A 20,558-nucleotide genomic window follows, 5' to 3' on the forward strand; every position below is an offset into this window, starting at 1 on the left:
ACCATGAGCTTCCATCTGATCACCGCCCCCCTTCCAGTCGAGAGACACCCCACTTAGGAACCACATATAGCGAAGGCTCAGTGATTTCTGTGTGGGGGGGACGTGTCAAAACAAATATTAGATATCATGGCATATCACCCATCACCACCTGCGCATTATGCATCTCACATTAATACAGGTTTTCTTTTAACAAGAGTCACGCTATTATTGCACTTAACAAAATTAACAGGAATTATTTAATATCAGTTGATACCAGGTATGTACTCAAATGTCCTAGATTGTCTCAAAGATCTCTTTTCACAATTAGCTCATTTGAAGAAGGATCTAGACTAGGTGTGTAACTGAACTAACGTGAATTTTACTCCTTAGTGAATTATAGATAGAGACTATGCCAGGTGAACTTGTCACACAGAGGAAACTTTATTTGCAGCAAATAAAAAGATCATAGGGAATAACTTCCAAAGCCCTGGCTCCTTGAGCCAAGGTGAATGGTTCCTTTTATTTAGGGTTAGGATGAATATCCAGAAAGAGGCATATACTCACCGCACGTAAAAGCTGGCAGGAGACATGCCCACACATGCATCCTATGTTACATTACTGAAGCTCATGCTCCTCCTTGGGCAAAGATTTTGACATTACAATGAAATAGAGGTAACTGTCTGACAAGCCACAGTCCATCTGTGCAGGTATGTATGTGGTTGCGCTCAAACTATCTTGGCTCTTCCTGCGGTTTATCTCTAAAAGATAAGGTTAGGGATGCCTGGGTGGCTCAGGCAGCTAAGTATCCGACTCTTGATCTCAGCTCAGCTCTCAGCTCAGAGATTGTGAGTTCAACCCTCACGCTGGGCTCCACACTGGGTGTGGAGGCTACTTTAAAAAAATGAATAAATAAAAGATAAGGTTAGCATTTCTGTGAAGAAGAAGGAGGGGTTAGTGGGGGTCAGATGGTGAGTTTTAACCTCATTAGCCATATGAGAGTGGTTTCAGGTCTATACATTGTGCCTCATCACATCCTTTAAGGCTCTTTTATTCTATAATAGTTTCCCCTCTTTTCTTTCCATGCCCTTGATTGATCTCTTAAAATATAAATCAGATCAGGTCATTCTCTGCTTGAAACCCTGCAATGGCTTTCCCAGGAGTAGGAATAAAATCCAAAACCCCAGGCCCTACAGGATCCGGGCCCTACCCACTTCTCCAATGTTCTTTGTCACTTGCTGATTCAGTCTAGCCCAAGGGCCTTCCTTGAACACACCAAATTGTTCTCACCTGGGATTCTGCACTTGCTGTTCCTACCACCTGGAATGCTTTCTCCACCGCCCCCCCCCCCCGCCCCTTGCCACATGGATAATCAGATCTTGGCAAAACTGGTTCCTTGTCCTTGGGGGTCACAGCTCAAATTGCCACCTTCTCAGAACTAGATACCCTCCTGGATCACACATTCTAAAGTAGCTCCTCTTCCCTGGGCCCTGACTCTATTTCTTTATGCAGCTGATTACTATCTGCAATTATTTTCTCTTTGTTTACCTGTGTAACATGACACTGAAGTAGAAGTTGCCACCAAAACACTAAGAGACAACAGATGTGAAATTTCAGAGCTAGATAACTGTCCACAAAATCTACAAAGGAAACGGTCAGGAACATTCCCATGATTGTTGGTCTCCTCAGCCAGATTCAGTATATTAAAAAAGAGGTAAGAAAATGAAGAAAGAAGGATCTCTAGAAGATTTCTTTGGAAGGAGTCGTTGATGTCCTAAGAAAGCCAACTCCTCCCACCCCAAGGAAGGGGTAGTAAGATGGGGAGGGCCACCTCTTACCACTCAAGAGAGAGAGGGTTTTAGAGGACCACTCAGAGCTTATACAGGTGTCCTCTCAAGTTGGTGAGAGGTGAAGAGGGTTATCAGATATTGGACTCATGCCTGACTCTCACTTAAGAAACCTAAAGTGGTTAGCTTAGGAAAACAAGGTAGAGGGTGCTATGTGGGGTTCACTCAGCACTTCCAGATGAGAGATGCTTGAGTATTTCCTATGGACCAATGTGAACCACAAGAGAAAAATCAGAGAGGAGTTGTCTTGGGTTCTGCCCAATGGAGGCTTCTAGAAGGTGCAGAGATCCCAGCAACAAGAAGCTGAGGGAGAAGACTAGGCTCCTAGAGGCTAAGAGAGAGTAGAAAATAACCCCTCACAGTTAAGATGCAGCTACATGGCCAAAGGAATGCAGTGATTGGGCTCTCCAGAGGAGTCAGCTTTAAGCATCTGCCAGGTCCAGAGAACACAAAATCTCCCAGTCTAAAAGAACTGCCCCATCCCTTTACCACACATGCTCTTGCCTCTCTCTGTCTGTCTCTCTCTCTGTCTCTCTCTGTCTCTCTGTCTCTCTCTCTCTCTCTCTCTCTCACACACACACACACACACACACCCTGAAAGGAATAGAACGCCAGCAAGGAAGAGATGAGAATTTGAGCGTGGGAAGATGCAATGAAGAAAACAGGAGCTGGCTCTGCACCTTTCCCTGGAGTCAGGAAGCCATCAGCAGGTCAAAACTCAGAGGTTTTAATTCAACGTTTGGGTGCAATTGAAGATTTTAATTATTATCTTGCACCCGAAATTTCATTTCTCAAACCGAGGCTGTTTTACAACTTAGTGGCAGAAGAACTGTCTACCACCTAGGAGTGAAGAGCACAGTCGTGGTATCTGCCCATATTTCTGTTGCAGGGAAAGATCACCATCACTGAACTTCGGATGGGCAGGGCAGGACAAAATCAGTTATGCTTTGATCCTCCAAGTCATGCACTTAGCATGTTAGCTTGTTACCTGTCTCCTTGGACCGTGGACTTTGTCATCCTAACAGTGCATCCCCCGAAAGGAGAAGAGGGTCTGGCATGTGGCCATCTCTCCATAAATAAATAAAATAAATATTATCCAAGCCTGATGAGCGGGGTCATCCTTAGGTTCCCCAAGTTGTGGATCACTGAATAGCTGAGCTTCTGCTTTGAGGCATTGGAATTTCCTCATATAGGTGTACTAGATAAGATAGGCTGCTGACCATGACAATGACCCCAAAACATGATTGGATTAACACAATGCAAGTTATTTTCTTGCTCGTGATGAGTCTGATGACAATGTTCCTGGGCACCTGTCCCCTAAGCAGTGGCTCAGGGATCCAGGCCCCTGCCCTGCCGTAATGCTGCCATCTTTAACATGCGGCCTCCAGAGGCTAAGGGAGGGGAGGCAGTTCGGGGAGGCACAGGTGATAATCAATCCCTTCACCTGGGAAATGAGACGCATCATTTTTACTTAGGTTCTTTTGGCCAGACCTAGTCCTGTGGGCCCAGCCGGGGACAAGCGGACGGAGAACTATGGTGTCTGGCTGGACAGCCACATCCTTGCAGTACTTCTACATCATAGAAGGAGAGCTTGAATCTTGGTGGTCAGTTACAGAAGCCACTGGAAGGACTGACTACAGCTTGTCTTGCTTGAAAAAGGAAGTCCTCCTCCGGATGATGACCCCAGCCAGATATCTGAGCTCAAATAGCCCCACCTTCATGTCCCCCATACTAGCTATGACATAGTCCAGCTTCCCCTCAGGGGGCCCAGCTCTTTGTAGAAACCCTACTAGTTCATCAGGGGATCCCAGACTGAATATCTGCCTGCCACATTGGTAAGATGTCCACCTTGTTCTTGGGGGTAAAAAGGCCACCGCCATAGCTGGGTCAGGTGAAAAGTGCTGCTTCCACCTAGTGAAGCCCCTTGGCTCTGACCATCCTGCTGTGAGTGAAGTCCCCTGAGGGCCCTGAAACACCTATTTCACTTTATGGATGAAGAACTGGCACCTGGCATTTGACTTTCCCAAGGTCATAGAGCTCCTCAGTGGCAGGGCTGCCATCAGAGCCCAGATACCTGTCCATCATACCACACCACATCTTTGAAGCCTCTATCTTATTTACAGGCTGTCATTCCCACTCAATCCCCAAATCACCTACTGTTCTGCACAAACTGAATTTTCCTTGTTCCCACATCCTGGGAGCCTTTGTGCATCCTCTGCCTCAGCTGCTCCCACTTCCTTCCCAAGACGCACCTTCCCCAGGAGGCCTGCTCCTCCCAGTCTGTCTGCTAGCCGGTGCATCCTTTCTCCTCAGATTCCATTTAGAAGTTCTCTTCTAAAAAAAAAAAAAAGAAGAAGAAGAAGTTCTGTTCTATGTGGAGTGTGGGTCAAAAGGAGCTTTAACGACCGAGTTTACTGCCTTGTTCCCTTGGTCCCCCCACCTTCATGGACGAGGAGTCTAAAGCCCTGAGGCCTAACATGACCCTCCTGAGCTCACAGCTAGTGGTGGCAGTTTGAAGAAGGCGTGTACTGCTGGCACACCTCTTGGGATGCTCTTGGCCTTACCCTCTTTTACGCAGTCACCAATCCTCTGTGAGCTAAGATGGTCGTTGTGTTAAACCTGACAGCCATCACCACAGCAGTGCTGGCTTCCCAGTGGGGCTTCCCTGCCTGGATGGCAGGAAACTTGTATACCTGGGGAGTTAGCCTCAGCCAGTTGCTGGAGGGGCGGACATCTGACCAGAGAGGATGGAAGCTGATGGGTAAGTGCTTTCTCTTTCTCTCCTCTAGGCAGACAGCTCTGAGACGTCTGTCAGGTGGCTTTGCAGACAGCCTCACATGATCAGGCCACCAGGAAGTGCCCCCCCCCCGACCTGTGCATCTTTGAATTAGCTCTCTCCATCCTGACTTTACTCCTTCTGACTCTCATTCAGGCTATCTGGTCCCCACCCTCCAGGAAAACTTAACCGTTAAGACTGTCTCTGGCTTGTCTTTTAGGGGAAACCAGGCTCAGACAGAGACAGAGAGGGTGACCCCTAGGAACACCTGGCTGCTGAGGTGGGTCGCCACAGGGCACTGGTCTTGGTTAATTCACCACTCTCCATGTCTGGTCCTCAGCCTTGTTGGTTCAGAATAGGGTATCTTGCCCAGGGGCAGTTGTGTTACCCAGGCTCACCGGGGTAGGATACCCATCTATTTGGTCACCATCCAAGATGTAACTGTCAATCAGGCCAGAGACCTGAGGGCACTAAGTAGTGCATCTTCTCCCTCTCGGTGAGAAATTTGAGAGGCCACGTGGCCAGGAAGTCCTCCGTGAGCAGTGAATCCCCAAGCAGTTCTAGGGGATCTCATCATCTTGGGACAGAAGTCTCAGCTGAATAGCTGGGGGACCTCTCAAGGCTTCAGAAGTAGCCCTTGTCTAGATCTTAGCATACACCAACTTGGAAGAGAGCTCATTTCCCAAAACAGTGCTTAGGTGCTTCCCAAAACAGTGCCGTCCATATTTGGCCCATTACATTACTATTTTTATACTTTTATATCCTTATATTGTTATTATTATTAGCAAGAAGGCAATATTTTGAAAAATTATTAATGTGCTTCCCTCTTTCACCTTTCAGAGGATATAGCTTTCCCGTGGTTAGCCCTAAGCATCCACCTGCCAAGGAAAAGATGAAATCATTACAAAAGAAGGTAAAAATAAGTAAAGAATTAATATTCTGCTATTGACATTTAAAATGAGATTTGTCAGCAAGCCATTTATCTTTAGACCCAGCCTAAAGAGTTATAATTGCCAATTGGCTAAAATGACAACTCTGAGGTACAATATTTGGGCTCAAATCCAGGTTCTGCCATTTACCAGTTATGTGACCTTGAGCAAATTGCTGAATTTCTTTATGACTTATTCTCCTTATCTGTAAAATGGGGGTAATAACAATACCTACCTCAGAAGATTGTTTTGAGAATTTAATCAGCTAATACACATAAAGCAAGCATTCAACAAATTGGACTCCTTCTAGCTACCAAGCCCTGTAATACTTAGAGGTGGTTAGAAAGTGTCTGGGACACAACAAGTATTCAGTAAACATCATTTTCAAAATTCCTTAATCTTCCTCTTTGGCGTATCAAGAATCAGCTCTTAGAGTGCCAATGAGCCATGAAGTTCTCTCTGTTATAGACAGGGGATATGTCAGAGAGAAAGTGATAAAAGCCTTTCAGTCTTGAGGGGTTATGGAAAATTAGGTGGGAAAGAGAGAAAGGAGAAAACTCCATCCCATCACACACACCACACACATACACCGTCATCACATATGCCGTACACCGCACACACACAAACATACATACACATCACATATACACTATATACCCTAGGCATACCATTCATCACACACACACCCATCACACATACCCCACATATACACACCTCTCATATACACACACACCATACACCACACACTAAACAAACATATATATATATATATATATATATATATATATATACACACCATACATCACACACTGCACATACACCATACATACCCCGCAACACTCACACACAACCAACTGTTGGGACTGACCTTCTGAAACACCCAGAGAGTGAAAAGCACTAAGGACATAGGGACCTAATGTGTCAAAGCATAGCTAATGAAAACCAAGTAGCTATGTCAGGCAGAAGGAGGGTCTGGAGAAGATTAAGAGGAACCATAAGTGTTGGGGAGCCAGCAGGGGGACATGACGGAAACTCAGAAGGATCTCCACTCATCTGGCAACTGTAAGCGGAGGCTGAGTTAGCTAAGCAGCACCGTAGAGCCCTGACCAGGCTGAGAGACCAGATCACAAATTCCTCTAGTTGCTAAATTTAACAGTGCAAGCAGAGACCAGAATTGGGGCCAGAGAGAAAGCCCGGGAGACTCCAGAAACCAGGGACACCACCATATGATCCCAAAGGGGTGGTGTAAGGAGGGGTGAGTAGGAAAAAGACTCCAGAAGCTGGGAGACTGAGCATTTTTACACAAAGATTGACTGTTTCCTAGAGGTATTGTTTACATCATTGCCATCAATAGAACTGAATCTAGATTTTTCTTCCAGCTACCTAGAGGCTGGAGACACAATAAAGAATCCAGTTCCCTCTGGATGTCCAAGGCATGGTATAAGTCTTATGGCCTTGATTCAGTTCTTATTGTTGTTGTTATTTTAATGGATGCTGTCATCTATGAAGTTCTCTTTTGTGCAAATTGCCTTCCATACACACAGGGCAGTGCCAACAAACCAAACAACTTCCTACTGAGAAGTCCTGTTCCTTCCTTCCTGCTATCCAACCCCGTGGGTGATTAGTTTCCAAGGAAGACACCTTGCTCAAGCTGAACCAACTCAAATCTCTTTTGGGATGTGGAGATTTTGAGCAAAAGGAGCTGTTAGCAACTGGAAATCATAGTAGATTTCCAGAGCCGTGGCTCCCAAAGTACTAAGGGAGCCCCCTGGTGAGCCTCAAACTGACCTGAAGTGCAAGCTCTGGTTCCTATTTTTATGTGCAAATGACTTTATCGTATAATACCATAAATTTTTATATATAATGAGGGACTATTTTCTAATAATCTACCGAATGGGTTGCTATGGATCACTAAAATTTAGGGTTCATAAACTAAAGTGATTGTTACAAGAGTGTTCTAAGAACTCTAATTCGACATTGTGCTAGGGAAGCTGTCTGCTGGGCCAAGTTGGCAATGATGTGATACTCTCACAGCACAGGCACACACATAACTGGAATTCCTGCAATTTGGGGTAATGACACTTTATCATCAGTGCTTTATTGGTGTTGTTTAGAATTGCTATGGGTTTTGATGGCTTAATTACATTGCTCATTAATTATAAATTATATTAATTATAAATTGCTATAGATTTGGCTTCTTGATTATTTAGCTTATAACTATCAGTTTAGTTTATTGTGATTGTTATGTGTAGTGATCTTTTGGACCTATCATTTTTCAATAATTAGACTTTAAAACTATGCATTATAATTCAAATGGCATCATCATGCTTCTAGATATGCATATGCATATGCATGCATAGTCTCCCTTGCAGTTTTATTAGTACAGTGATAATTCATGCTGCACTGACTTTTGTCCTCTGGATATTGGGAATAATTGAAAGATTTGAAGGTTTTCACTCTTCTTGAGTCAGTCACAGTGAAGAATTTTGAGACCGTTACTTTTGAAGAAGAACCCACAAATATCTGATGTTAAGCCCCTTATTCCCAGGCACCTCAAAGGTCAACTCCTTTTTGGGTTCCATAAATGTATACAATAAGTTCTCATTTTGACTTAAACTTGCTTGAGTTGGGTTGGGTTACTTCGATCTAAAGAACCTTAACTAACAAAGTCATTGTATTTTAGGTAGGGACAAAATATTAATGTATTCACAATCTTTCCACTCTCTCTGCATTCTAAAAAAAAAAATCTCCCACTTTTTTTTTTTTTAATTTAGGATATGGGTGGGATGGAGAAGGTAAAAGCCAATCAGATTTGGTACAAAAGGCATGGCACCAGGAAAGAAAAGAGAGGCTCAGAAGGTAGGAGGAGGGGGGAATAGAGAGGAGTGCAAAAGAACCCAGATGGGTCAGAAGATTCTGGAAGGAGAGTAAGAAGAGCTTTGCAAAGAACAGCTGCCATAATGAATAGAGAGAAATATGGATTATGAGGATCTCTAGGAAGTTTTACTGTGTGTAGAGGCCACAAAGTGGCCAGTGATACTCAGGTTTGAACTTGAGCAATCCTCTTCAATGTGGCAGACTTTTCTTAAAATGAATACAATAATTAGAACCTAATCTTTCTGTTACTACTCACTAAATTATCATCACATTTCGGGCCTACTCCCTGAGAGTCCTCCCATAACACCTTGATTGGACTTTGAGGTATTCCCAAATTCTTCAATCCCACACTCTAATTTATTTCTACAGATACACTGGATGTTATTTTTATTAGTTATCTTGGAGGCAACCTTAATTCCAAGTTTTTAGAGGGTTGTTGACTGCCACTAAGCTGACACTCAACCCTTTTTTCTGCCTTCCTGACCTAAGCCAACTCTCAGCCTGAAGTTCTTCCCACAATCCCCATGGCTTACATGCTTTTGTAGTTCAGTTATTACTTTCATGGTGGTAAATCCAAATCAATTGGAGCACTTTCAAAAAGCATAAGTTCCTAGGCCCCAAATAAAACCTACTAAATGTGAATTTCCCTGAGAAAGGCTCAGTCATTTGGGGGAAAAACAAATCTCCTCACTGATACCGATAGGTAGTCCTTCCTGAATTTAAAACAGCGAAGTGTGTTATATTCTTTAAGAACATTTCAGTATCACTGGTGTCATATATCCTACTTACTTTAAGTCCTAGAGTGCTAGGCACAACTTGTTTGTTTGACTAAACCATTTGTTGGCATGCCTGGGTGGCTCAGTGGTTGAGTATCTGCCTTTGGCTCAGGGCGTGATCCCGGGGTCCTGGGATTGAGTTCCTCATCAGGCTACCCGTGGGGAGCCTGCTTCTCCCTCTGCCCATGTCTTTGCCTCTTCTGTGTCTCTTGTGAATAAATAAATAAAATCTTAAAAAAAAAAAAAAAACAGTCTGTTAATAAGAACTCCTTTGAAAAAAAATAAAAAACAAATAAAAAAGAAAAAAAAAGAACTCCTTTGACTTAGTAAATATTGTGTGTGTCTTTCCCTCTTTGGAAATTAGTAAGTATTTAGGGAGGAGGTATTTAGAAACAATGTAATATCCTCTTCCTTATTAAACTTGCCATTCTTTTTTTTTTTTAAGATTTTATTTATTTATTCATGAGAGACACACAGAGAGAGGCAGAGACATAGGTAGAGGGAGAAGCAGCCTCCCCATGGGGAGCCCAATGCGGGACTCAATCCCAGGACTCCGGGATCACGCCCTGAGCTGAAGACAGATGCTCAACCACTGAGCCATCCAGACATCCCAGCCATTCTTTTATTTATATAGTGACTCATTGTTTTCTATTTTTTTGAAGGATTTTAATATGTTACTATTATTATTTCTTTCCTTTTTTCATTCAAGTAACATTTTATTTTCATTAAGATGTAAGTGTGTTTATTTTTTATCATTATTTTTAAATTCCACTATTGTTAACATACAGTGTTATATTCATTTCGGGGTGTATATTATTTCTTTTCATGCTCATTTTCTTTTCAGATTTAGTCATTGTGATCCCCTTCAAACTGGTTTTTATGTCTTTTTGATACATCTCCATCATTCTTTGAGAACTTCTTCACTATACTAAACAAGATGATCCAGGCTCATCTTGCAGTTTCCATGCTCCAGTTATGTACTATGGACTGAATTATGTCCTTCTAAAATTTATATGTTGAAGTCCTAACCTCAACATGGCTGTATTTGGAGATAGAGCCTATTAGGAGGTAATTAAGGCTAAATGAGGTCATAAAGGTGGGGTCTTGATCCAATAGAATCAGTGTCCTTATAAGAAGAGAGAACATTAGATCTATGATCCATTCTTTTTTTCTTTCTTTTTTTTTTTTTTTTTTTTTTTAGATTTTATTTATTTATTCACAAGAGACACAGAGAAAGAGGCAGAGACACAGGCAGAGGGAGAAGCAGGCTCCATGCAGGGAGCCCGATTTGGGACTCGATCCTGGGACTCCAGGATCACGCCCTGGGCCAAAGGCAGGCGCTAAACCGCTGAGCCACCCAGGGATCCCCTATGATCCATTCTGAGTTAATATTTTATATGGTGTGAGGTATGGATCAGAGTTTATTTAGTATGAATATCCAATAGTTCTGATACAATTTTTTAGAAAGACTATCCATTCTTCACTGAATTGCTTTTGCACCTTTGTTGAGTACTAGTTTTCCAGATATGTGTGGGTCTATTTCTAGACAATTCTGCTCCATTAATCTACTTACCTATCTTTACATCAATATTATATTGTTCAAATTACAGTAGCTTTATAATAAGCCAAAATTAGGGAGTATCAGACCTCTAGTGTTGTTCTTCTTTTTTGAAGTTGTTTGAACTATTTTAGATCTTTTGAATCTCCATGTGAATTTTAGAATCCACTTTTTATTTTCTGAGAAAGGAAGAGGAAGGAAGGAAGGAAGGAAGGAAGGAAGGAAGGAAGGAAGGAAGGAAGGAAGAAGGGAGGGAGGGAGAAGAAAGAAAGAAGAAAGAAAGAAAAAAAGAAAAGGAAAGAAAGAAAGAAAGAAAGAAAGAAAGAAAGAAAGAAAGAAAGAAAGAAAGCAAGCCTACTGAAATCTATCTTGATTGGGATCACATTGAGTCAATGAACCAATTTGGGGAGAATTGACATCATAACCATATCGAGTTTTCTGATCCTTGAACAAGGCATTTATTTAGTTCTTTAATTTTTCTCAACAATGTTTTATAGGTTTCAGTGTACAGGTCCTTCACATATTTTCTTATATTTGTCCCTAAGTATTTTTAACTTTTATGCTATTGTAAGTGGTGTCATTTTTCTAAATTCCACTTTCTAATTGTTCATTGCTAGTATATATACATTTGATTCTGTATATTTGCATCCTACAACTTTGCTAAACTCATTTAGTTCTAGTAGCTCCTTTGTAATCCCATCAGATTTTCTACATAGGCAATCATGCCATCTGAGAATAAAGATGTTTTCACTTCTTTCTTTCCAATCTGTACACTTTTTCTTTTTCTTTTCTGATTACAATGGCCAGAACTTCTAGTACAGTGTTGATTAGAGGTAGTGAGAGAAGATTCAGGTGTAATAGTCTACATAGTCTACAAATGTAATTAGATCAAGTCAGTTAATAGTAATAGTGTTGTCTGGTCTACTGTATCCTGATCTTAGTGGGAAAGTATTTGGTTTTTCATCATTAGGTATGATGTTAGCTCTGGGTTTTTCATAGATGCCCATTATCAAGTTGGGAAAATTTCATTCTTTTTTAATTTTGTGGGGGAGGGGAGAGAGAGAGAAGGGTAGAGGGTGGCAGGGGCAAAAGAGAGGGAAAGAGAAAATCTCAGACTGGCTCCATACCCAGTGTGGAGCCCAATGTGGGGCTCAATCTCATGATCCTGAGATCATGATCTGAGCCAAAATCAAGAGTTGAATGTTTAGTCAACTAAGCCAGCCAGGTGCCCCAGAAAAATTTTATTCTATTCCTGGCTTTTGAGATGTTTCCTGCATCTACTGAGATGACCATATGGCTTTTTCTTTTCAGTTTATTAATATAGTGAATTACATTGACTGATTTTTTAATGGTAAACCAGCCATTCATTCCTGAGATAAAACATATTTGGTCATATTTTACTATTATTTTTATGTATTGTTGGATTTGATTTGTCAGAATTTTAAGAATTTTTGCCTATTTCTTCATGAGGGATATGTCTGTAGTTTTCTTTTTTTAAAAAAAATTTTTTTTAATTTATTTATTCATAGACACACACAGAGAGGGGGGCGTGCAGAGACACAAGCAGAAAGAGAAGCAGGCTCCATGCAGGGAGCCTGACGTGGGACTTGATCCGGGATCTCCAGGATCACACCCTGGACTGAAGGCGGCGCCAAACCACTGAGCCACCAGGGCTGCCCTGTAGTTTTCTTATAATGACTTTGGCTTTGGCATCAGAGTGATACTGGCCTCAAAGAATGAGTTGAAAAGTATCCCCTCCTCTTCAGCTATGAATGCATTTATAGAATTGAGATTATTTCTTTTTTAAATGTTTAATATAGGTCACCAGGAAGCCATTTGGGCCCGGAGTTTTCTTTGTAGAAAAAAAAAAATTAACTATCTATTTAGATATAAGATTATTTTTTCTTGAAAGAGCTTTAATAGTTTATGTCTTCCAAGGGATTTGTTCATTTCATCTAAGTTGTTGAATTTACTGACTTAAAGTTGTTCATCATATTTTCTTATTATCTTCCAAATATCCATAATTTTTGTTTTTAAAAGATCTTTCTGTCTTCTCTGTGGAGAATAGAAAGGTGGGGATGTTAGGTTTGAGGGAGTAAAAACAGAGCATTCATTTATTCTCCAACTGGGTTCTGAATTATGTGAGAGACTCTAGAGTCAGTCACCTATACAATAGGAAATGAAAATAGATTCTGTATTACTGATAAATGCTTGTTTGGAGAATGTGACTTAATTGTAGCAACAATGAGCTTTCTAATACTTTAGCCCAGAATTATACAATTACCAACCCCTTACTCCTGTTCTGAAGAAAAGATTCACAACAACTATGTTTTTGGTTTCAAGAGGGAGAACAGTTTATTGATATTATAAAAACCTAGTAAAAACAGAAAGAAAAAAAAGAAATCTACACATAAATGAGGGCAATAGTAAGCAATAAATAAGAATAAGACAAACTTACATCAAATCGGGTACTTACAACATCCCACCTCATTAGCTGGGGAAGCTCCCTGGAGACAGCTGAACTGGAGCTTCCTCCCCTCAGATGAGACTTACTTCCAACTGACCATCCCCATAAGGGCTGTATTTATGGAGCAAGTGACAGGGTTTGAAGTTAAACATATGTTCACCTATGTGCAGTTTGGAGCAAGCTGCATTTCTATGTTATCATCTTCTTACATTTTCAAGGAGCCTGGATTCCATTCCAGGGGGCCAGCCCACCCTGGAGTAGGAGGGGATATAAGGCAAGATTTGCTACTCTTGGCATCCAGACCAGAAGGGCCAGTTCTGACCTGAAGGCCAGATAATATCAACCAACTGGATTCCCGAGGTCATTCATGCAGTGGGAATCTCACAAACAACATTCCTTAGCCTGCCCGAGTATGAGTATGTACAGATCTGGGTGATCAGTTATGCAGGACAAATCCCAGAAAACTCCATCCGTATAGTCCAGCTCCCCAGGACCAGGCAGCTCTACATGACAGTGGCTCCTCTTTGGGGTGCCATTCCTATAAAACTGTGGGCAAAGAAGCAGAGCATGGCACATCAAACCCTAAGGTGCCCCCCTGTGGTTTTCTGCCTCCTGCTGTCCCTGCTTTTTTTGTAATTCCTTCCATTAAGTGCAGGTAAAAACTGCCTTGTTTCTAACCAACAGAACATGGCAAAGGCAATGGGCTATCACTCTCTTGATTGGGTTGTATTACATGGCAAAGGTGATGGCACGTTATTCCATGTTTACATGACTTTGTATAAGACTCTATCATAGCAGGCTGGATCAGGATATTCACCATGCTGGCTTGATGAGGAAAGCAGCCGTGTTGAGGAAGCCTATGTGGCAAGAAACCGTAGGCAGCCCCTGTGATCTGAGGGTGGCATCCACCTGATAGCCAGCAAAAAGCCAGGCTCTCGGTCATACAAGTTCAAGTCTGTGAATTATGCTAACAACCCAAATAAACCTAGAAGCAAATTCTTCCCTAGCTGAGCTTCCAGATGAAAATACCCTGGCTGACACCTTGATTGCAACTTTGCCGGAATTACATAAAGGTCCCAGCTCAACCATGCCAGTCTTGACCCACAGAAACTATGGGATGATATGGGTGTGTTGCGTTAAGCTGCTATGTTTGTGGTAACTTGTTACACAGCATTAGAAAACTAATACAGCCTTCCTGAGGCAGGGAGATCCTTCCGAAAGAAAGCTAAGCCACTTGTGCCATTCCATCCCCTAAACTCACCACTCAATGGAGAGAGCAGCCCTGTTCACTTAACAGGGAGGTGGCTCCACAGGAAAACATGAAGTCAATCTGAGGGACATCTTCCTCCTTCCCCTCACCCCTGTCTCAAAAGGAAGGAGAGATAACAGCTAGGGGACCATAACTCTGGTCCAAGCAAGAGGTGATGGTGGCCAAAATAGGGGGAGAAGTAAAAGGATCCAAAACATATTCAGAGGGAGGCGGGGTGGGGGGAGATCTGGACTTCCCAGTTTATTGCTTGAACACCTGGGGCTCTGGTGATACCACTGACCAAGCCCTCTGACTGACAGCTCTACCTAGAGGTCTCGGAGCAGCAGTTTGAGGGAAGGGCGGAAATCAAGAGTTGACTCTGCACACGCTGAGTTTGAGCTCCCGTGAGACAATCCAAGTAAAGCTGACAGTTAGAGGGCTGGCTATGCCAATCTGGAGCTCCGAAGAGAAGTTGGGGCTGAAGATGTAAATGCATGAGTCATCAGCATACAGATGTTATTTAAAGCCAGGAAAGGGAGAGAACATAGACTCATGCCTTCCCAGTCTCTTCAAGCTGCCCTCAGACCCGGGCATTCTAAAATGCAAATCCCATCTTTTTGTTCTGCTGAAAATTATGCAATGGTAATCAAAGGGGTTTTTTTCTTCTTCTCTTAAGATTCAGTGTTACTAAAATGTTGTTTAAACTGTAAAAGGAAAGTTATGTTAACACGTTGTACATTGACCTAGTTTTGCAGAAGAAATTATATAGCACTGATTAACAGCCAGTACAATATTTGGAAAGTTGAGGAGACACAGAAAAAGCAAAGAAAATATAATGAAGGCAAGCGAATAATTAAATTAGAGCAAATGTGTCGCTTTTAACATTATTTTCTCTGAGTAACTATGATAATTTATAGACCAGCCGAAGATTTTAATTGCTTAAAAGGCCATGTGCTAGCTGTGTGACCTTGCAAACTGCTTTAACCTTTTTGTCTCCTTTTGCTTTTTCTATAAGGTGGGAATAATGATGTTTGCACACATTTCTGGAAAGGTTGCTGAGAGGGCCAAATGAGATCATGGAAATAAAAACACTGTGAAGGTTCTAGGAAGAGGAGGTGATAAGCTCCTTAAGTTCAAGGACCGGGATGTATTGTACTTGTATCTTCTCTGCCCGGCAGAGTGCCTAGAGTTCATTAGAGGATTATTATTAGAAAGGGAAAAAAATGCTTCAAGGGCTCTTCGTATTGCCTTCAGAGTAAATCTCAATTGGGTTCCCCGAGAGCAGAGTCTAAGATTAAGACTTGGGTGCAGGCGGTTTGTAGAATTGTCCAGAAAGCAGAAGGGGAGCAGGAAGACAGAGACAAAGAAAACAACCTCAAAAGTGGTGAGCTGAAGGCAACAGGACTTGGTTCCACAAAGACCCTTTACTGAGTCCCTCCCAGAATTGTCCACCTGCAAGACAGGAGGCTAGACCATTCATCCACCAGTTCCAGCCCCTTCCCTGCATCCGGTTGTCCTGGAGTATAATTCCCACTCAGCCCTCCCCCAGCGGAGTGTTCCTGTGGCCTTGGAGGCACTCAGAGGCAGACGTGGAGTGTGCTTGAGGTGGGACCTATCACGGCCCTGTCCACCTCCCTGTGCCACAGCTGATGGACCAGGGAGAGATACCGGTCTAGTCCTAGTCAGCTCAGACTGCTGTAACAAAATAGCACAGACAGGGTGGCTCAACCAACAGAAAGTTATTTTTCATAGTTCTAGAGGTGGGGAAGCCCAAGATCAGGGTTCCTGAGCCTTTCTTCCTGGCTGGCAGATGGCCACCTCTTCACTCTATCCTGGTGGAGAGCGAGTGAGTGAGTTAGCTCTGGCCTCTTTTTGTAGAGACATTAATCCCATCATGGGGCCCCCACTCTCATGACCTCATGGAAACCTAACCTATGTTAGGGCTTCAACATAAGAATTTTGAGGTGACACAAGTATTCAGTTCATGACACATCCCAACGCAGCTAAATCTTAGGGTGACTAGTAGCCCCTAACTGAATCAGACTGGTCAATCGGTTTCTTTCTCCCTGAGGAATTCGAAGTGGAGAAAGCCAAGAGAATGGATCCATCCGTGATGGGTATCGAAACCAGCAGGATGAAAGGTAAAGATGGGGCTGTAAGAACTGGTGAGTTTTACCAGGGGGCAGGTTGATTTTTTGATAATCATGAAAGAGACGGTTCTTGAGCTGAATCTTGAGGAGTTACCACGTGTTAACAAAATGATGGAGAAAGTAAAAGGTAAGGTAGAGAACAGGTGAATGTGGATGACAATAAGCCAGTGGTGTGGCTGGACTGGCGGTACCTACCTCGGCTCTGAATTTCCTTAATGGTGCAGCACTACCCTGAATGAGTTGTACCTGGTGCTAGGTCAGGAGGCCGCCCTGCATGTCTTCTGACTACTCCTCACTCTTTTTTTTTTTTTTTTTAATTTTTTAATTTATTTATGATAGTCACAGAGAGAGAGAGAGAGGCAGGCAGAGACACAGGCAGAGGGAGAAGCAGGCTCCATGCACCGGGAGCCCGACATGGGATTCGATCCCCAGTCTCCAGGATCGGGCCCTGGGCCAAAGGCAGGCGCCAAACTGCTGCGCCACCCAGGGATCCCTACTCCTCACTCTTTCAGGCAAAGGGCCCACAGGGTTCCAGATGCCCAGAAGCCGGCCGCTCTCTGGATACTCCACAGCGTCTCATGCCAGCCCTGCCTCAACTTCCTGAGCTACTCCGTTCATCCTTTAAAACTCAGCTCAGGCTTCAGAGCCTTTCCTGACTCCACTGTAGCCCTATCATCCCACTGTCCTCCATATACCCCACACTTATCTCTATTCTTTGAGTTCCAATTATTGATCTTCTTGTCTGCTACCATCACATTGAGACCTCTCTGAGGAGGGGAACAATGATTAGCTATGTTTAATTTTTTTTTAATTTATTTATGATAGTCACAGAGAGAGAGAGAGGCAGAGACACAGGCAGAGGGAGAAGCAGGCTCCATGCACCGGGAGCCTGATGTGGGATTCGATCCTGGGCCTCCAGGATCGCGCCCTGGGCCAAAGGCAGGCGCCAAACCGCTGCGCCACCCAGGGATCCCTGATTAGCTATGTTTAACAAATATATGTTGAGCGCCAACTAGGTGCCAGGCATGGCTCTAAACACTGGGGACATGAAAATAAATAAAGCAGAGTTCTTGCTGGCCTGGAGCTGATACTCTAAATGCTTGTCAGATGGATGGGTGGTTTGATGGTGGATGTGTGGGTAGGAAGATGGAAGATAAATGGGTGGACAGAGAGACAGATGGTCAGATGAATGACTGGGTATGTGAGTGAATATGCAGATGAAGCTTATGAGGTAAGTAGGCCTACTGTAAAGGAACAAAAGATATTCTCTTCAATTAAACTTTGAGAGACACTGTGGGGTACCTGGGTGGCTCAGTCAGTTAAACATCTGCCTTCAGTTCAGATCATGATCTCAGGGTCCTGGGATCAAGTCCCATGTGGGGCTCCCTGCACAACTTGTGCTCTGTCTTAAATATTAAATAAATAAATAAATAAATAAATAAATAAATAAATAAATAAATAAATAAAATCTTTTAAAAATTAAAAATTAAAAACTTTGAGACACCTCATAGTCCCAGGCTGGGCCCATCCTCATCCCTAATAGCACCTATTACTGCCTAACAAACCAGCCCATGACTGAATGGCTTAACATGACGACAACCACTTATTATCTCCCAGTTTTTGTGTTTTAGATAAGACACATGAGGCATGAGTCATCTCCCTCCACAGACTCCCTCTGGGGTCTCACCTGGATAACTGAAGAGCTGGGACCTGGAATCGCCTGCGGGTGTGATGAGGCTGAGGGTGAAAGAGCTGCTTTGCAGGCAGCTCACCCATGTGGTCGTGGAAGGTCAAAGGTTGTTCCCCTGCACACGGGCTTCCCTGCGGGGCTGGGGGCTGGAGGGCCCTGGAGACACAACAGTTGGCTTCCCCCTGAGTGACTTATTCCAAGAGAGCAGCAACACCTTTGATGGCCTAGTCTGGGAAGTCACGTGCCATTCACTTTGGCCACATTCTAGGCATTAGGAGCAGGTGACTCAGTTTGGCCCACATTCAAGGGGACAGGAAATAAACTCCACATTTTGAAGTACATAGTGTAAAAGAATTTGTGGACATATTTTCAAACATCCTCAATCCCTCTTCCTCAGGCCCCCAAAATGATTTTTCTTTTTTCCAGCAGCCTCCACCTACAGTCAAACTCCCCTCCACCACAGACTCCCCCCAACACCCAGTAGGATGCAGTCTTCCCAGTTTCACCCCTACCAGCCTTCGCTAAATAAGTAATAATCCTTTGCATTTTAAGGGTTTTAATGCTAGTTCCTACAGAAAAGCTAAGCAAACAGAATTTTAAAATGGCAAATCTAGGGAAATTATTAAGTCCCTGAAACTGTCATGGCCTCAGCTCCATGGCTCTCAGACCCCCTCCTCCTGCTCAGAAGATCCCACAGGAGAATCAGTTCCCCTTCTGGAAATTCACCTGCACTTCCAATCTCGTTGGATGGCAGACTATGCTACTCAGCTTCAAGCCAGAAATATCTGTTTTGACACCTCTTCTCATCTGATGGAATTTTTGGTTTCTTCCAGAACCGTCTTTCAAATCTCCTCATTCATTGCAGACATCTCTAGCTTTGAGCTGTTCTTTATGTAAACTCTGCAGCTGCCTATGCTGGCACTTATGGATTGTGCTCTGCTCCCTGGAAACCGGGAAAGGAAGGCTTGTTTCCCAACCACACCAACAGATTTCTCCCCTGATTTTGAGGTGTCTTACACAGATTTGAGGGTCATGGCACCAACATCTTTTGCCTGGAAAACTTCAATAGCCCTCTAACTGGTCTCCCTCCAAACTACCCTTCATACCTTAGCCACAGTGACCTTGCTAAGTATTTATCTGACCACACTGCTCCCATTCCTTGAGACTCTTCAGTGGTTCCCCAGTGCCCTAGTAGAAAACCCACACTCCTTAACAAAGTCTACAAAGCCATTCATGATATTGCTTTGGCTCACGTTCCCTGACAGCAGCTTCCAACCAGAAAGAGCTAGGTTGTCCGTATTCTGATTTACCTGTTGAAGGCATGCTATCAGCTGGTTCTACGTGGAAAGCTCACCTTTCCTGCCACTACCCCCAACCCCAGGCCCCTTTTACTCCTATTCACTTTCAGGTGTCAACTTGAAGCTTATCCTTGACCTCGGCCCATCCCAAGCTAGTATATCAGCTTGCTCCCACTTTTCATACTTAGTCGAATTTGGCTTATTTGTGTATCTGCACTATTAAAACCTTGAAGACATTAAACTAGGTCATGTGTTTTTACCATGTAGCACAGTGCCTGGATCATAGTACTTGCTCAATGAACTTTTTTTTTAAAGATTGTATTTATTTATTCATGAGAGACACAGAGAGGCAAAGACATAGGCAGAGGGAGAAGCAGAGGCTCCCTGTGGGGAACCCACTGAGGAACTCGATCCCAGGACTCCAGGATCATGCCCTGAGCCGAAGGCCAACATTCAACCACTGAGCCACCCAGGAGTCAATGAACATTTTTGATGGAATGAAAGAAGGAACAGAAGCCCTCCACCACTCTCCTCCAGATGTCTGTTGCTCTGTTCTCTGGAAGGCCTGCTTTGGCCCTGGTCTGTTCCTGTCACACATAGCTGCCTGAAGAACACTGACTTCATAGATACATGGGTGCCAAGGTGGGCTCAGCTCCTCTGCTGTCCTGGGCCACCAACAGAGCTGAGTCTCAGTAGCTGCCATATGACGTGAGAGACAGCCACCACCATCACCAGCCAGATGCAGCCCCATAACCTATGTGACACATCCCTCCAAATCTCCAAGACCTGCCATCCGCTCATCCTCTCTGCCTGGGTGAGCAAAGCCACAGACCAGGGTATCGGATGACCTCTAAAAGGACTCTCCTTTCACTAATATGGCCTGGCTAGTTTTCTCCAAATTATAGTCACGTTTCTGATGGCAGTCGAAGCCATTGACAAAGGTGTCCAAAGCTGGAAAGACCCCA

The 20,558-nt window shown here is 43.4% G+C and overlaps 1 long non-coding RNA gene across 3 annotated transcripts; it reads left to right on the forward strand.

Moving 5' to 3' along the window:
• Nucleotides 1–18,800, forward strand: LOC140601143 (uncharacterized). Of its 3 annotated transcripts, XR_012004187.1 has the most exons (6): nt 1–256; nt 507–686; nt 4,820–4,879; nt 5,442–5,512; nt 16,527–16,596; nt 18,223–18,800. It is a non-coding gene; the product is annotated as an uncharacterized lncRNA (long non-coding RNA). The 3 variants fall into 3 exon arrangements; XR_012004185.1 differs by having other exon boundaries at nt 1–686; XR_012004186.1 differs by lacking the exon at nt 4,820–4,879 and having other exon boundaries at nt 1–686.
• The last annotated feature ends 1,758 nt before the right edge of the window (nt 18,801–20,558 follow it).

The sequence above is a fragment of the Canis lupus genome, chromosome 12 (assembly GCF_048164855.1).
Source record: "Canis lupus baileyi chromosome 12, mCanLup2.hap1, whole genome shotgun sequence".
NCBI classification, from domain to species: domain Eukaryota; kingdom Metazoa; phylum Chordata; class Mammalia; order Carnivora; family Canidae; genus Canis; species Canis lupus.